Genomic DNA, 14260 nt, shown 5'->3' with positions numbered 1-14260 from the left:
AGTGAGAGCTGCCCTAGCAGCCCTAGGGGTGCCTGGCTTTGCCCTCCATTAGAGCTGGCCATTGGACACTTCCTGGTCTGCACACCTGACCAGTTTGCACATCACTGAGGGTGTAAGGGACATGTGTTTAAAGCAGGATTTTTTTTAAAAAAATGTTTATTTGCAGTGACTGCAGCAGAGGGAAGAAGAGCCAGCCTCCTGCAAAGGGGCTTACTGCCCAAAGCCACATCACTTGAGGGGCAAGGGCAACAAGATTGATCCTAAGGGGAGGCATGTGGCCCACACAAAGACAGACCTCACCCAGGAATGGGTCACAGAGCCTGCAAAGGGCCTCTTCTCCATCCTAATGATCTGAATCATACTCCTTGCAATAGAGCAGCACAAACAAATGTCCTGCTGGTACAGTAGGTCAAAGAAATAGCTGCTTCTCCAAGCCTCCATCCCTGCTGGTCCTGACAAACCCGTGGAGTTTGTGCATCTTGTACATTATGGAGACTATTGTTATACAAGTGTCAGAGTGTGCTGTAGGAGACACAAATAAAGCTATGCCTTCCTCATCAATCATCCTTCTACTTGTTCATTGTCAGGCTGGGGTGAAGCTAAACACTGAGGGTCTACAATGCAATTGGTAAATATTTATGAAATGCCTTGGCATGTTAACATTTCTATTCAATAGAATCAAATCAGAAAGAAAACACCAAACATGGCAAAATGCAAATAGGAAAAATAATGCTGAAAAGGCAAATTGTATCCTAACGGCCCCCTTCGACGATGAGCAGTTGGAATTACTATACATATTTATATTATCTCTTTCATTGTCTCCCTGTTTGATCTGATGCTTTGTGTCCAAGACCTACCCTGTGGCCTCACCCTAAGAGGTCACTAAAGCACCATATCCAACTGGTATCTTGTTGGGGTGCAAGATTTGATGGTAGATTATCAGAAAAGTATCACTGTTCTCAAAAAAAAAGCCACCATTCACTTGATTATTTTTATCCTTCAACTTTTGTAAAATACACCTATAGGCACTCACATTTGCTCACTCAGTTTCCTTGCCAGCTGTCAAGTACCACAACACTGACTTTTCTTCAGGGAAATTGACTAGTAATTGTTTTCCAGTGTTGAGTTTGATAGGGACAGACATGTGAGTAAAATGTCTGTTTAGCCAGCTGCCTGTACAAATAAGTGTAACAAGTCACAGGTAATTGTTTACACCTAGTGTTTATTGCAAATTGCTGTCATTTCCTCAGGATGTTTGCATGTTTTATAGCAAAGCTCCAATGGGGTGTTTTCTAGCCAGGACATACTTTGGAGATGAACCTTCTACAGTGTCTGTCCCAATTCCATGGCCTGATTGATTTACAATCAATTTTATTGACAACAATAAAAATGAAATGATGATCTGGGTCTATGACCTTTCTCTGGGGTTCATGGCATGCCAGAAACACTCCTGTTTAAGAGATTACTTATTTTACACATTTACTATTCACTTCTACAGATAGCAGTACAGTAATGGGTTCCACAGGGAAAAGTATACATAGGTAAAACTTTCCTTTCCTTCAAGGTTCCCTAAATTTCTTAAGTATGTCAGTATTGGACATCTTTTTAAACATGGTGAGATAAACATGCTGAACCAGATATTTGATAGCAATAGCAAATAAAAACCAATACTTCATCTTCTATAGGGCTCTTCATCCAAGGAGCTGAAAGAGCCTTATACAGATGATGGGTCAATATCTCTGTGGGGTAGGGAAATATTATTCCTATTTTCTAAATAGAGAAACTGAAGCATGGAGATGAACTGACTCTCCGCATGGGGGAAATAGAAGTATTTATAAGGGGATGGGACAGCAGGCAGTTCACGAGAGTGAATTGGTGGAATTCTGTAGTTTTATTCCTTCTCCCTGACTTTTAAGGTTTCACATAATAGCATAAGTGTAAGGATCACTCATGAAAAAAACACTAGACTTGTGCCTGGGATAACACTTGTACCTTGCATTTCTGTCTGATTTCTTTCATCATTCTTGTGCAATCTTTGCATTTTTGCCAGGATGGGCCCAGCTTGCTTTCTGACTGGGCCCCTGCCCAAAGGTGAGAGGGAAATGCTTTGTTACTGTCCTTTCCTGCCCCACATAACAGAGAAAGGTTTACCTGCTTCTGTTATGTGGGGCAGGAAAGGACAGTAACAAATACATTAACTCTAGGCTTACCTGCCCCCCTCTTAGCCCTGGTCTACACCCTTATTTCAAAATAACAAGCAGAGCATCCATACTACCAAGCCCGTTACTTCAAACAATAGGCTGGTTATTTCAAAATAGTAATTCCTGTTTTCCATGAGGAATATCACTAATTTTAAAATAGTTATTTTGAAATAGCAGTAGTGTGGATGCTCCAGTGCCGCTATTTTGAAATAACTACTTCCCAGAGTCATTCAAAGTAATTACTCCCCAGTGCTTCCTGGGGTTCTAAGTCCACATTAACAGACCCTGCCTCAGACTAATTTCAATGCTTCCCCATAGTGTGGACATGCTATTTTGAAATAGTTATTTTGGGAGTTATTTCAAAATAAGTTATTTCAAAATCATTTCCTAGTGTAGACATGCCCTAAGGCACATATTCTACTCTCAGTCAAAATAGGGTTTGCAATGGTTTGAAACAGCTCTCATTTTATTTTATTTTTATCCTTAGCTCACAAGCTCTAAGTGAAATGTAGTTTAGCCTTCTCTGCAGAATGACTTTGATACATCTAGTGCAAGACATTTTCTGGGGACTAATTATGAGGTGGTATTTCTCAACTACCATGAAATCTCAGATAAAGATCTTGTTCATTATTTCTTTTATACTGTTCTAGGACACATTTGAGAGTAAACTACTAGGGGAGAAAAAAGTTACACTGACATGCATTAGAACATGGTATATACATGGAGAGAGTGGGGAGACCTGGACTAGGTTCTGTGGAATCTGGAATTCATGTGGTCACGGTGCTTATATGGCAGTGACCAAAATAAATAAGATTAATGTGAATTCTCATTCTTCTACAAATGCCAGGATCTGTTCAGGGTCAATATCTGTCCCTTAAAATAACTAAAGATACCAAAATAAAATATTTTTCATGTCCATAACTTATTTCATTTCAAAATTCTAAAGCACTTAGAAAAAGTCTATTCATACAGAATTACTGAAAAGCACCTACCTCTGGGGTAAACACGCTATCAACCAGTTTCCAGGAGGGGAAGATGCATTTTGGTTAAGCACACTGCTGAGTGAGGTGTAGAGGGAGGGGCAGAATGTCATTCTCATGCTTTCATTTAGCTTCTCTGTGATTCCATTTCCCATTTGTAAGATGAAGTACTACTTGCTTTATCCAATTGTTTGGCTTGTCTAGTTAGACAGTAAGCACTTTGAGGCAGCAGTTTTCTCTTGCTATGTGTATGTCCAGCACAATAGAGCCTTGAATTCATCTTGGTACTCCTATAAATACAAATCATTAATAGTATTAGGATCTATTGTCCATTCAAAGTAGGCAGAACCTAGGTTTGTAAAGTCTCATCTTAAAGAGTACAATAATGTATCTGCAGGCATTTTAATCAATAAGTATTTCAAATGTGAGATTTAGGCCTCTAAACCAACTCCTCTGGCTACATGTATCTTAAGAAAACACTACATGTATATTGTATTTTATGCTAATACAATTACTGTAAAAATCCTTTTGGAATAATCTTGTAAATTAATATTGTGAGCACTGTGTGCCAGATTGTCAATTTAGTTTAGTAGTTTTGTTCTGTAGCACAGAGGAACTTGCAACACATAGCAATCTGTAGTCAAACAAGTTACACCATTTCTTAAAAATATGCAAACACATATATGTCAGGATTATTATTGAATATCATATTAACCTACATTCAGTCACAGTGAAACCACAGAATATTATTGGTTCAGAATTTATTTTTTCTTAGTGATGTTAACTCCACCCTTTGGCAATTTTAGTTAACAAACAGCACATGCCAGAATGTAACCATTTATCCACAAGTTAGTTTTAGGGTTCCATACACTTTATACTGTGGTTTGTACAAAGATTTTTGAAACTATATTGTCAAAATAAACTATAAACTAAAAATAGAGCAGCTGCTTCAGTTTTGTGAGTTCCCTATTTATATAATTAATTTCCTTTAATTTTCAGAATTCATTGTCCAAATTAAAACTAAACCTTTAGGACAATTTGTGAAAGAGCACAAATAATCCCCATACCATACAGTGATGGTGGCTGGTAATGGTCACACTATCACATTGTCAATTTGGAATCATATTAAACAAACTAGAGCTGTGTCCCTCACTCCCTCACATTCCTACGGCCATAGATATGTTTTATATAAATGTCTACAGGTTAACAGTTTTCTGGCATGGATTTGTTTCAAAAGATTGAAACTGAGACACACACTTAAAGTCATAGAATATATTTTCCTTTATATGCATTATTCCATTACATGGCTAAAAGCAATGGTCAGGGTTTTGTAATTTCCTTTTAAACTTACAGGTTTGGCTAATATGATCATACATGAAAATACATGGAAACCAGTTCTGAAATGGTAAATGCACCATTACAACAACATAGAAGCGAGCAAACCAGATTACCTGCTTACTTTAAACTCTCTCCAAAGTTTCAAAGGCTACGTCTACACTGAAAGGCTATTTCAAGATACCGAAGTATTCCAAAATAGCTATCCTGTATCTTCACAGCAAGCCTGTTATTTCGGGCTCACTATTCTGACATCCCCGTAAATCTCATTTTATGAGGTGTAAGGAACGTTTCAAAATAGCGCTTTATTGTGAAATTTGGCCCTGTTTGACAAAATAAGCTATTTCAAAATAGCATCAAAGCAAGATACTCAATTTGTGTAGCTTAAACTGTGTATCTTATTTCAAGTTACGGTGCAGTGTAGATGCACCCAAAAAGCCTCCATTATTTAACATTTTCCTCATTTTTCACTTTGAACATTATAATTTAAACAGAAGAACATAGTAAAATGACGCATAGTAAATTTAAGTACGGGGAATGTAACAATAATATTGGCAAGGTCTTAAAATTTAGGGGGAAATTCCCTCTTTCCCCTCTTTGTATATTGTTTATTTCATGGCCCATTCCTACAGACCCTTAGTCATGTGTACGATCCCATTGAAATCAAAAGCAGCACTCATTCACATTAGGGTTGCAGTATCAGGCACTTAGCTGCACAGGGTGCTTGCATTCACAAAAACTGACTTTCAACCAGTCTGGATTGAAAGTGCTGAAATGAACTTGGAGTGACATAAACTTCTTTAGACAGAAGGGTTAACCTATTGGTTATGCTAAGTCTCCAAAAAGCACGATATGGTTTTATTTTGTGTCCCCTCCAATTTCCAAGATCCTTTCTATCTCCTGTATCTGGTATTTGATGATACACTTTTTCTTATTTTCACTATAAATATATTTTAATGCTGGTCCTGAGCTGAATCTTAGAAGTTGGCATTTATACCATTCCTTTGGGAACTGCTGGCCTGGTAGTTGTGAGATTGTTTAGTGATTACGGGGAAGGGCAAAGAATGCTCAAAATAGGCTCAGAGACTGGCAAGTGCCTTTCACTAACTGCACAGAAAGAGCAAGGTCTATGGAGACATGGAAGGCAGTGTGTGTATTGCCACAGACTGGTGGTTTTCGGGAGCTGATCCACAGCAAGCACAGACAAAATTCCTTTATGGTAAAGGCAGATAGTAGTGAGGTACATCACTAACCAGGATCCCCTGGAGAAAGTCACCAGTTTAAGACCCTGCCCTTGTATTGGGAGCTGCCAGTGTGGGCCCCTGTGCCTTTAGGAAGTCCCACTGAAAGTTTTGGAGCTCCCCAAAGACATGGGAGGATCTACACTAACCTATCCCAATGCAGGATTTCTGTCCAAATCTGTAGAATACCTAGAACATCTTTCTTCTCCCCCCCCCCCCCCCCGCTTCCCTTCTCCATTTATTTCGAGTTTTCTTATCCTCTAATCATAACTCCAGTCATCTGAAGAAGTGGGCTGTGCCCACAAAAGCTCATGATACCATCTACATGTTTTGTTAGTCTATAAAGTGCTACCAGACCATTTGCTTGCTGTGTTTCTCTAGCACACTCTAGGGAACTGAGTAGTAATAGATTTTGGTTTAACAGGGGGAAAAATGGTCTTTGTGCTTTTATGCAGAGCTCAATCTTTTCCTAAATTTTAATCTCTGGAATTGTAGGTCACAATAATGGTGATATCACATGAAAACCCTTTGCTGTCTTCCCTTCTCCCTGCCACTTTATTCCTGCTTGAAGTGTAAGCTCTTGGCAGCAAAGACCAGCTCTTTGTTCTATGTTTGTACAGTGCCTAGCACTTTAGGCACACTGCACTACTACTATTAGTAAGAGGATCCTGGGACAGTGACCCTAATTTCAATACTGCCCTGATAGGATCTAGTTCTTGCCATACTACTACCCACTAGGTTGAAGTTCAATCATATATAGATGAGGAAAGATGATATGTTAATTGGTAAGTCTTGATCATCATCAGTTTTAGTGTCCACACCAAAAAATGTTTTAAAAATCCTAGGTAATATAGTGTATATATATAATCTGGTGGGGTGAGGGAGCCTTGAGCCTATGTCTATTCAACTCTAATGCCATTCTTCTGTTTGTTCTGTTAGCATGGCATCCCTCAATTCTGAGTAGAGTTTCTCTCCGCTGGGACTGGTCCTTCTTGGCAAGTTTGATGTGGCTCCAAACCCACATCTGTGCAGCCCTGAATTTAAGAGTACAGTACTTGAAAGCTGGATCTAGATCAGAAAGCCAGGTATGGGCACATGTCAGGTCTAAAGAAATATATTTCTTTTGTGAAACTCAATGCCCAAAAGCATTTCGAGCAGCAAGAGGATCATTGGAGTTAAGCAGGCTGCTCGGGGGAATGATGCCATTAATAATTAATACTGCGCTAGTGGAAAATTGAGCAGTCTTTCTGGGTAGTTGGAAGGTAATATTTTGCCTGTTTGAAGATTCCCCCGTACCTGTTATTCTTCCTGCACTGGATGATTTGCTTTAATGTTGCATCAATAACTGAAAAAGAAAGTGTCACAACAGGAGATTTTGCACATCTAAAATTGGACATATACAATACATCTCTCTCTCTCCCTGGCCCAGCAGATGCAGCGCGTGTTTACATAACACAGACGTTACTGTCCCAGCAGATGCTGGGAAGTTTTGCGTGACACAGACGCTACTGTCCTCACTAATCTGTATTTTTTGGTAAAATTTTCGTACCACAGACACTACTGTCCCTACATCTCTGCATCTGCTGGAGAGTTTTTGTTCAACATACTCTTTTACCCCAGCAGATGTTGAGTGACTGCAGGAACGACAGGCAATTTCTGTCACCACAGATCCACATCAGCAAGGAATTAAATTGCTACTAACGCTACCATCCCTGCTGATAAGTAAGGCCATGCACTACTGATAGAGAGGAAACAAAATGAGCCAATGAAATGATAATGCAGAGAACCCAGAAACCCAATATCAAATCAGACTGCTCATTAGAATAAGTGGCTCTGTCCTTCACAATATTTCAGGGAATAGTTAATTATATTTTTAACTGTGTATTTGAAAGTTTTTAAAAGTGAACATTTATTCTGAAAAGCATGAAGGGAACACATATCTGAAGCCTTTTTTTGTGCCAAGTACAGCAAAGCAGCGGAAATAGAAGCTGTCCATCACTATTATGTTAACTTTAACCCTGCAGGAACACATTACACTGTGCTAGCTCATTTCCAGCTTTCATTTGACCAGATGCTTCCAACTGAGAGGAAACGTGGTAGTTCAGTGAGGACCATAATCTGTAGGTCCAGACTCACAAATGCACCTGTGCCTTTCACACATGTCCATTTGAGGGGACAAACACACAATGTGCCTCTGTTAGGGACTTTCCATGTTTAAGGTGATCTGATGCTTTTTCTTAATAGAGATTTGGGCACAGCAAACGTAACACAGCTAAAGGAGAGAGAAATAAGTAAATGACAAAGACACTAAGTAATTAAAGATTATTTTGAAGGAATGGTGTTGACCTCTGAGCTCTAGTTATGGTTTTTTGGTTATGTTTTAAAGCTTGTTAGAATTGTCAGATGATTCGAGCATATCACTCTTAATTTCCAACCCCAATAATGAGGAACAGCTACCATCCAGATTTGTTCAGTGTGGCAAAAACCAAAACAACAACTAAGGGCAATCACTGCGAGGTGACTCTGAAAACAGCCGTGAGGACTTTCATTTTTATTGCCTTTCAATAATTCAGGTTTGCTCAATTTACAGTATGAAGAGTTCACACCGGGAAAGCACCCCTTCACACACATTGACAAGGACTACAACAGGAGCTGAGGGTGCTCAGCACCTCAAAGGAGAAGCAGTACAGAGATGTTTATCTTGACTGCTAGAATGGCAAATGCCCTATGATCTGGAAGTCAGGCTAGGTTCTTTCAGGCTCATGCATGAGTACTGGTATGCATGAGTCTAATCAAAGCAAACATGACCCAGGCCTGTGGGGGAGGGGGAAGAGAAAGGATGTGCAGGCTCCCATCTTCAGCAATTAAAATTTGGGGAGCACGTAACCCATCTAGGAGAGCACTTGACCTCACATGCGCTCCCATATATGAACTATGAATCAAAGCATAATTGACTTGTACTCCTCAAATCGGCCTGAACAAGGAATGCTGGTATCCACAGTTCCAGCAAGAGAAGCCAGGCTAGGGAATGGATTGTTTTACTCCACCTCGTTCCCTCTGTGAGGTGGTGTGAATTCAGAGGGCAGCAGGCTGACCTGATGGCACCTGTGGAAGGAAACAAACAGCTGGCACCCCAAAGAGCTTAGTGGGGAGTTGGTGGACATCATGCAGAAAAAGGATGCTGGGGGGAAGAATCATAGAATCATAGACCTGGAAGAGACCTCAGGAGGTCATCAAGTCCAGCCCCCTGCCCAAAGCAGGACCAATCCAAACTAAATAAACCCAGGCGTGGCTTTGTCAAGCCAAGACTTAAAAACCTCTAGGGATGGAGATTCCACCACCTCCCTAGGTAACCCATTCCCAGTGCTTCACCACCCTCCTAGCTAAATCGTTTTTCCTAATGTCCAACGTAGACCTCTCCCACTGTAACTTGAGACCATTGCTCCTTTTTCTGCCATCTGTCACTACTGTGAACAGCCTCTCTCCATCCTCTTTGGAACCTCAAGGCTGCTACCAAATCCCCCCTCACTCTTCTTTTCTGCAGACTAAACAAATCTAAATCCCTCAGTCTCTCCTCATATGTCATGAGCTCCAGCCCCCTAATCATTTTTGTCACCCTCCGCTGGACCCTCTCCAATGTGTCCATATCCTGTCTATAGTGAGGGGCCCAGAACTGGACACAATCCCAGGTGTGGTCTCACCAGAGCTGAATAAAGGGGAATAATCACTTCTCTAGATCTGCTCTCAATACTCCTCCTAATGCACCTTAATATGCCATTAGCCTTCTTGGCTACAAGGGCACACTTTTGACTCATATCCAGCTTCTCATCCATTATAATCCCCAGGTCCTTTTCTGCAGAACTGCTACTTAGCCATTCGGTCCCCAGCCTGTAACTATGCTTGGGATTCTTCCGTCCCAAGTGCAGGACTCTACACTTGTCCTTGTTGAACCTCATCAGATTTCTTTTAGCCCAATCCTCTAATCTGTCTAGGTCACTCTAGACCCTATCCCTGCCCTCCAGTGTATCTACCTTTCCCCCTAGCTTAGTGTAATCTGCAAACTTGCTGAGGATGCAATCCATGTCATCATCCAGGTCATTAATAAAAATGTTGAACAAAACCTGCCCTAGACAGATCCTTGGGGCACTCCGTTAGAAACCGACCACCAACCTGACACCGAGCTGTTGATCACTACCTGTTGGGCCCGACAGTCTAGCCAGCTTTCTATCCATCTTACAGTCCATGTATCCAATCCATATTCCTTTAATTTGCTGGCAAGAATATTGTGGGAGATAGTATCAAAAGCTTTGCTAAAGACAAGGTATATCACATCCTCCGACTTTCCCATATCCATAGAGCCAGTTACCTCATCATAGGAGCTAATGAGATTGGTCAGGCATGACTTGCCCTTCGTGAATCCATGTTGACTATTCCTGATTATTTTCCCCTCTTCCAAGTGCCTCAAAATGGATGCCTTCAGTATCCCCTCCATGATTTTTCCAGCGACTGAGGTAAGGCTGACTGGTCTGTAGTTCCCTGGATCGTCCTTCTTCCCTTTTTTAAAGATGGGCACTATATTTGCCTTTTTCCATTCATCTAGTATCTCTCCCAATCTCCACAAGTTTTCAAAGATAATGGCCAAAGGCTCTGCAATGACATTTGCCAACTCCCTCAGTACCCTCGGATGCATTAAATTCAAACCCATGGATTTGTGTATGTCTAGCTTTTCTAAATAGTTCCTAACTTGTTCTTTCCCCACCAAGGGCTGTCCTCTCATCCTTCCCATAGTGCGTTGTCTAGTGCATTAGTCTGGGAGCTGACCTCGTCCATGAAGACAGAGGCAAAGAAAGCATTAAGTACTTCAGCTTTTCCCACATCATCTGTCACTAGGTTACCTCCCTCATCCAGTAAGGGCCCCACATCCTCTCCGATCACCCTCTTATTGCTAGCATGCCTGTAGAAACCTTTCTTGTTACCCTTGCTAGCTGGAAAGTGGATGTGTGTGTAACCATGCCATTTTTTACAATTTTGGTTCAAAACAAAGATCTACATCCAGACAAAAAAATCTCAGCAGCATATTCCAGGACAGGTAGCATTTTGGTGGGGACACCACTGGTTCAACCCACCTTCTTAGTCACATGCAAGAATCAGATCACATTTATTTTTCTGACCATAATCCCACTCCAGATGTAGTTTTAGAAGAACATCTCCTTTTTAAAATACTGTAGTTAATTATTGTATTGTTGCTTCTTGACAGATTGTTTCAGAATGCCCCAGCTGGTTCAGATTTTACTTGCAGTACTTTGTAGAAAGTTAGATGAAGTCACCATCACTCTCTCCCATTCATATCATTAATGGATATAAGGAGATATGAAAATACAGTACATGTTGTGTCATGTCACTCTAAAGCATAATGTATCAGGTGAATTAGGTGTTAGGAACACATGTACATGTTAATAATTTAAGAATGGATAATTTATTTATACATAAATAATCCATAAATGCCAAAGCCTTTAGTATAGCCAATTTCCATTTTGTTCATTTAACATCCCTTTCACATTTAATACTACACTGTCCTGGCTTTGTCTCCCCTCTCTGTTCTGCACACCATTTTTCCTCATCACTTACTTCGTTTGGGAAAGTTTGCCACTTCCTGCACACCATCCACTGCTTCTTCCAAATCCCTCCTCAAAACCCACATCTGTGAAATATCCCACCATTGATCTCATTTGTATAACGATTAAACAATATATAGGCATTTCTTTTTTAAGACATCACTATAAAATCCAAGACCCTTCATAGATTAATGAATGGATCCTTACAATAGTTCTCTGAGATAGGAAAGGATGTTGTCCTCATTTTACAGATAATGAATAGAAGGAATGAGAGCTTAAAGCCAGAATTTTCAAAAGTGGTGCCTAAGATTGGATACCCAAATTGGGACGCTGATGGTCTTGGTTTTCAGAGGCACTGAGCACCATGCCACCTATGGAAATCAATAAGATTTATTTCCTAGCCCCACCAAATTCCACTTTCCACCAAAGAAACACAATTTATGTTCGGAGGGACTACGCTGATAACCATAGAGCACACCAGAATTCTATTGGGGAAGGATGGAAGAAGCTCTGACCATGTTTGACTAAGGTGCCTTGTTGGTTGTCCAGAGAAGCTCAGACCTCAGGCCCATGACCCACAGGCCCATGCAGTCAGATATGATATCTATGCCTTAGTCTATCTACTGTTAAATTTTATTGCACCCCGAGGGCAAAATCACCACTGTACCAGAAACCAGGGAATCCCAACCACAACCCACATTCAAGGTTAAGGTGTTACTTGATTAGAGTATATAAGTACCTACATGGGGAACACATATTTAATAATGTGCTCTTCAGTCTAACAGAGAAAGGTAGTACTATAATCCCCTGCTGGAAGCTGGAGCTAGACAAATTTAGACTGGAAACAAGATGTACATTTTAATGGTAAGAGTAAGTAGCTATTGGACTAATTTACCAAAGATCATGGTGGATTTTCCATCATTCACAATTTTTAAATCAAGATTGGGTATTTTTCTAAAATATCTGTTCCGGGAATTATTTTTGGGGAAGTTCTATGGCCTGGATTTGTATACAGGAGGTCAGACTAGATAATCATAATGATCCTTTATAGCCTCAGAATATGTGACTATGAATAAGAGACAAATCTCTCCCTTAGGCTACATCTAGACTGCCGCTTTTTTCAGAAGAAGGTACATAAATTGCGCTCTGCAATTTGTGTACGTATTTCCGACTGTTTTTTCAGAAGAAGCTTTTCCAAAATTTGGCCCATCTACACAGGGCCAAATTTCGGAAAAACCTTTTCTTTCAGAAGAGTCCAGATTCCTCATAAAATGAGGATTACAGGGCTTCCGAAAGAGCACGCCTGTTCTTCCGCAAAAAAAAAAAAAACAGAAGAGCAGATCCATTCCCTGGACGTGGTGGAGTTTTTCCTGGGATACCTCCGGTATCTCGGAAGAACTCCGTAGTCTAGACATAGCCTTAGAGCTCTTCTGAGCTATGTTAAATCCCCAGAGCTCCTCCCTCCTTTCACTACAATTCATGCCACTGAGGCTTGAAGTCAGTGAAGGCACAACCATGAGTGTTCCAAGATCAGGCTATTCTGCTGAGGAAGCTAGAGCTGTGCAGGTACAGTATTTGGATTCAGAGTTGAAAGATGCACCTTCTCCCCATCCATCACCCTCTCTGTGAATTTGCTTTCTTTAATTGCGCACGCACACGTGCACACACACGCACATACATATCCTGAAAGGGAAAAAAATAATTAGAGAGAAGCCTGGAAGGGACTGATTAAAAGCAGAAGCATCAGAAAGCCTGATTCCTCCATCATTCATGTTGGGTAGCATTTGCATAAATCGTCCATTTGGATTCAGTGGGACTGTTGGTGTGAGTAAACGTGCTACTCCGCACAAGTAATAATTGCAGAATCGGGCCCTGAATAAACAAGTAGGATTTTTTTTTTTAAACAACAGGAATGATCCCAAATGAATCAGAGAGAACACAAGCCCTGGATCAGGGAGATCGCTCTCACGCACCCCAATTAAAAAGTGTGGTTAGCAAGTAAGGGTTAGCAATCCATAGATATGTATCAAACCTATTGCTAGTCATGCCTGTCCTCTTACTTCTAGAAACACTGACTAAATCACAAAAAGAACCCCCTACTTCCTTCCCCTTGTCCTCCCCCCCCAAAAAAAAATCAAGCAACAACCAACAAAGACACAACTAAGGCAGTAATGGAGACTAACTGAACTGGAACAATGATTTTCATGTTAATCAGAGAATGGTAAAGGGTCCACTCAGAGGGAAAGAGAAATATCTTCATAGAAGACCCTGTAACCTCTCACAGGGAGAAGAAAAAAATGTATGTCTGTATATCTGTTTCGGTCTGATGAGAAGGGGAAACAGCAACAACTTTATAGATGTAACTTCCCGTGAGTAGGGTTGCCAGATGGTTTCAACAAAAATACACTTGACATTACATCACAATCTACATTACATCTTATTTAGAAAATACCGGACATATATATTTTCTCATTTATACCTTTTTGTTTCCCAAACAGAAAGCTCAAATACTGGACTGTCCAGTTCAAAACTGGACACCTGGCAACCCTATCCATGAGTAACAGGGCTGGGGGTGAAGGAGTGATGGATTTGACCACAAAGGCCTGGTTTACAGCAGACGTTCGTTCGTTCGTTCGTTCGTTCAATCAATCTCTCTCTCTCTCTCTCTCTCTCTCTCTCTCTCACACACACACACACTCGGATTTCCAGTATCTGTATTGTTCCATTTCCTGAAAGCAGTTGCTGCAACTCTCAGCACTGTCTTCTGCAAGACAGAATAATTCTAAGTTTATAAATCATTAAAACAATGCATTTATTTGTCAAACATTGGCCTCCCCAAAATAATGCTATTGTCTGGCTAGACAGCAAATTCAATCATTCTATTACTA

The sequence above is a fragment of the Pelodiscus sinensis genome, chromosome 14, assembly GCF_052426305.1.
Source record: "Pelodiscus sinensis isolate ZL-2025 chromosome 14, ASM5242630v1, whole genome shotgun sequence".
NCBI lineage: Eukaryota > Metazoa > Chordata > Testudines > Trionychidae > Pelodiscus > Pelodiscus sinensis.
Note: the sequence above shows the minus strand (reverse complement) of the source record.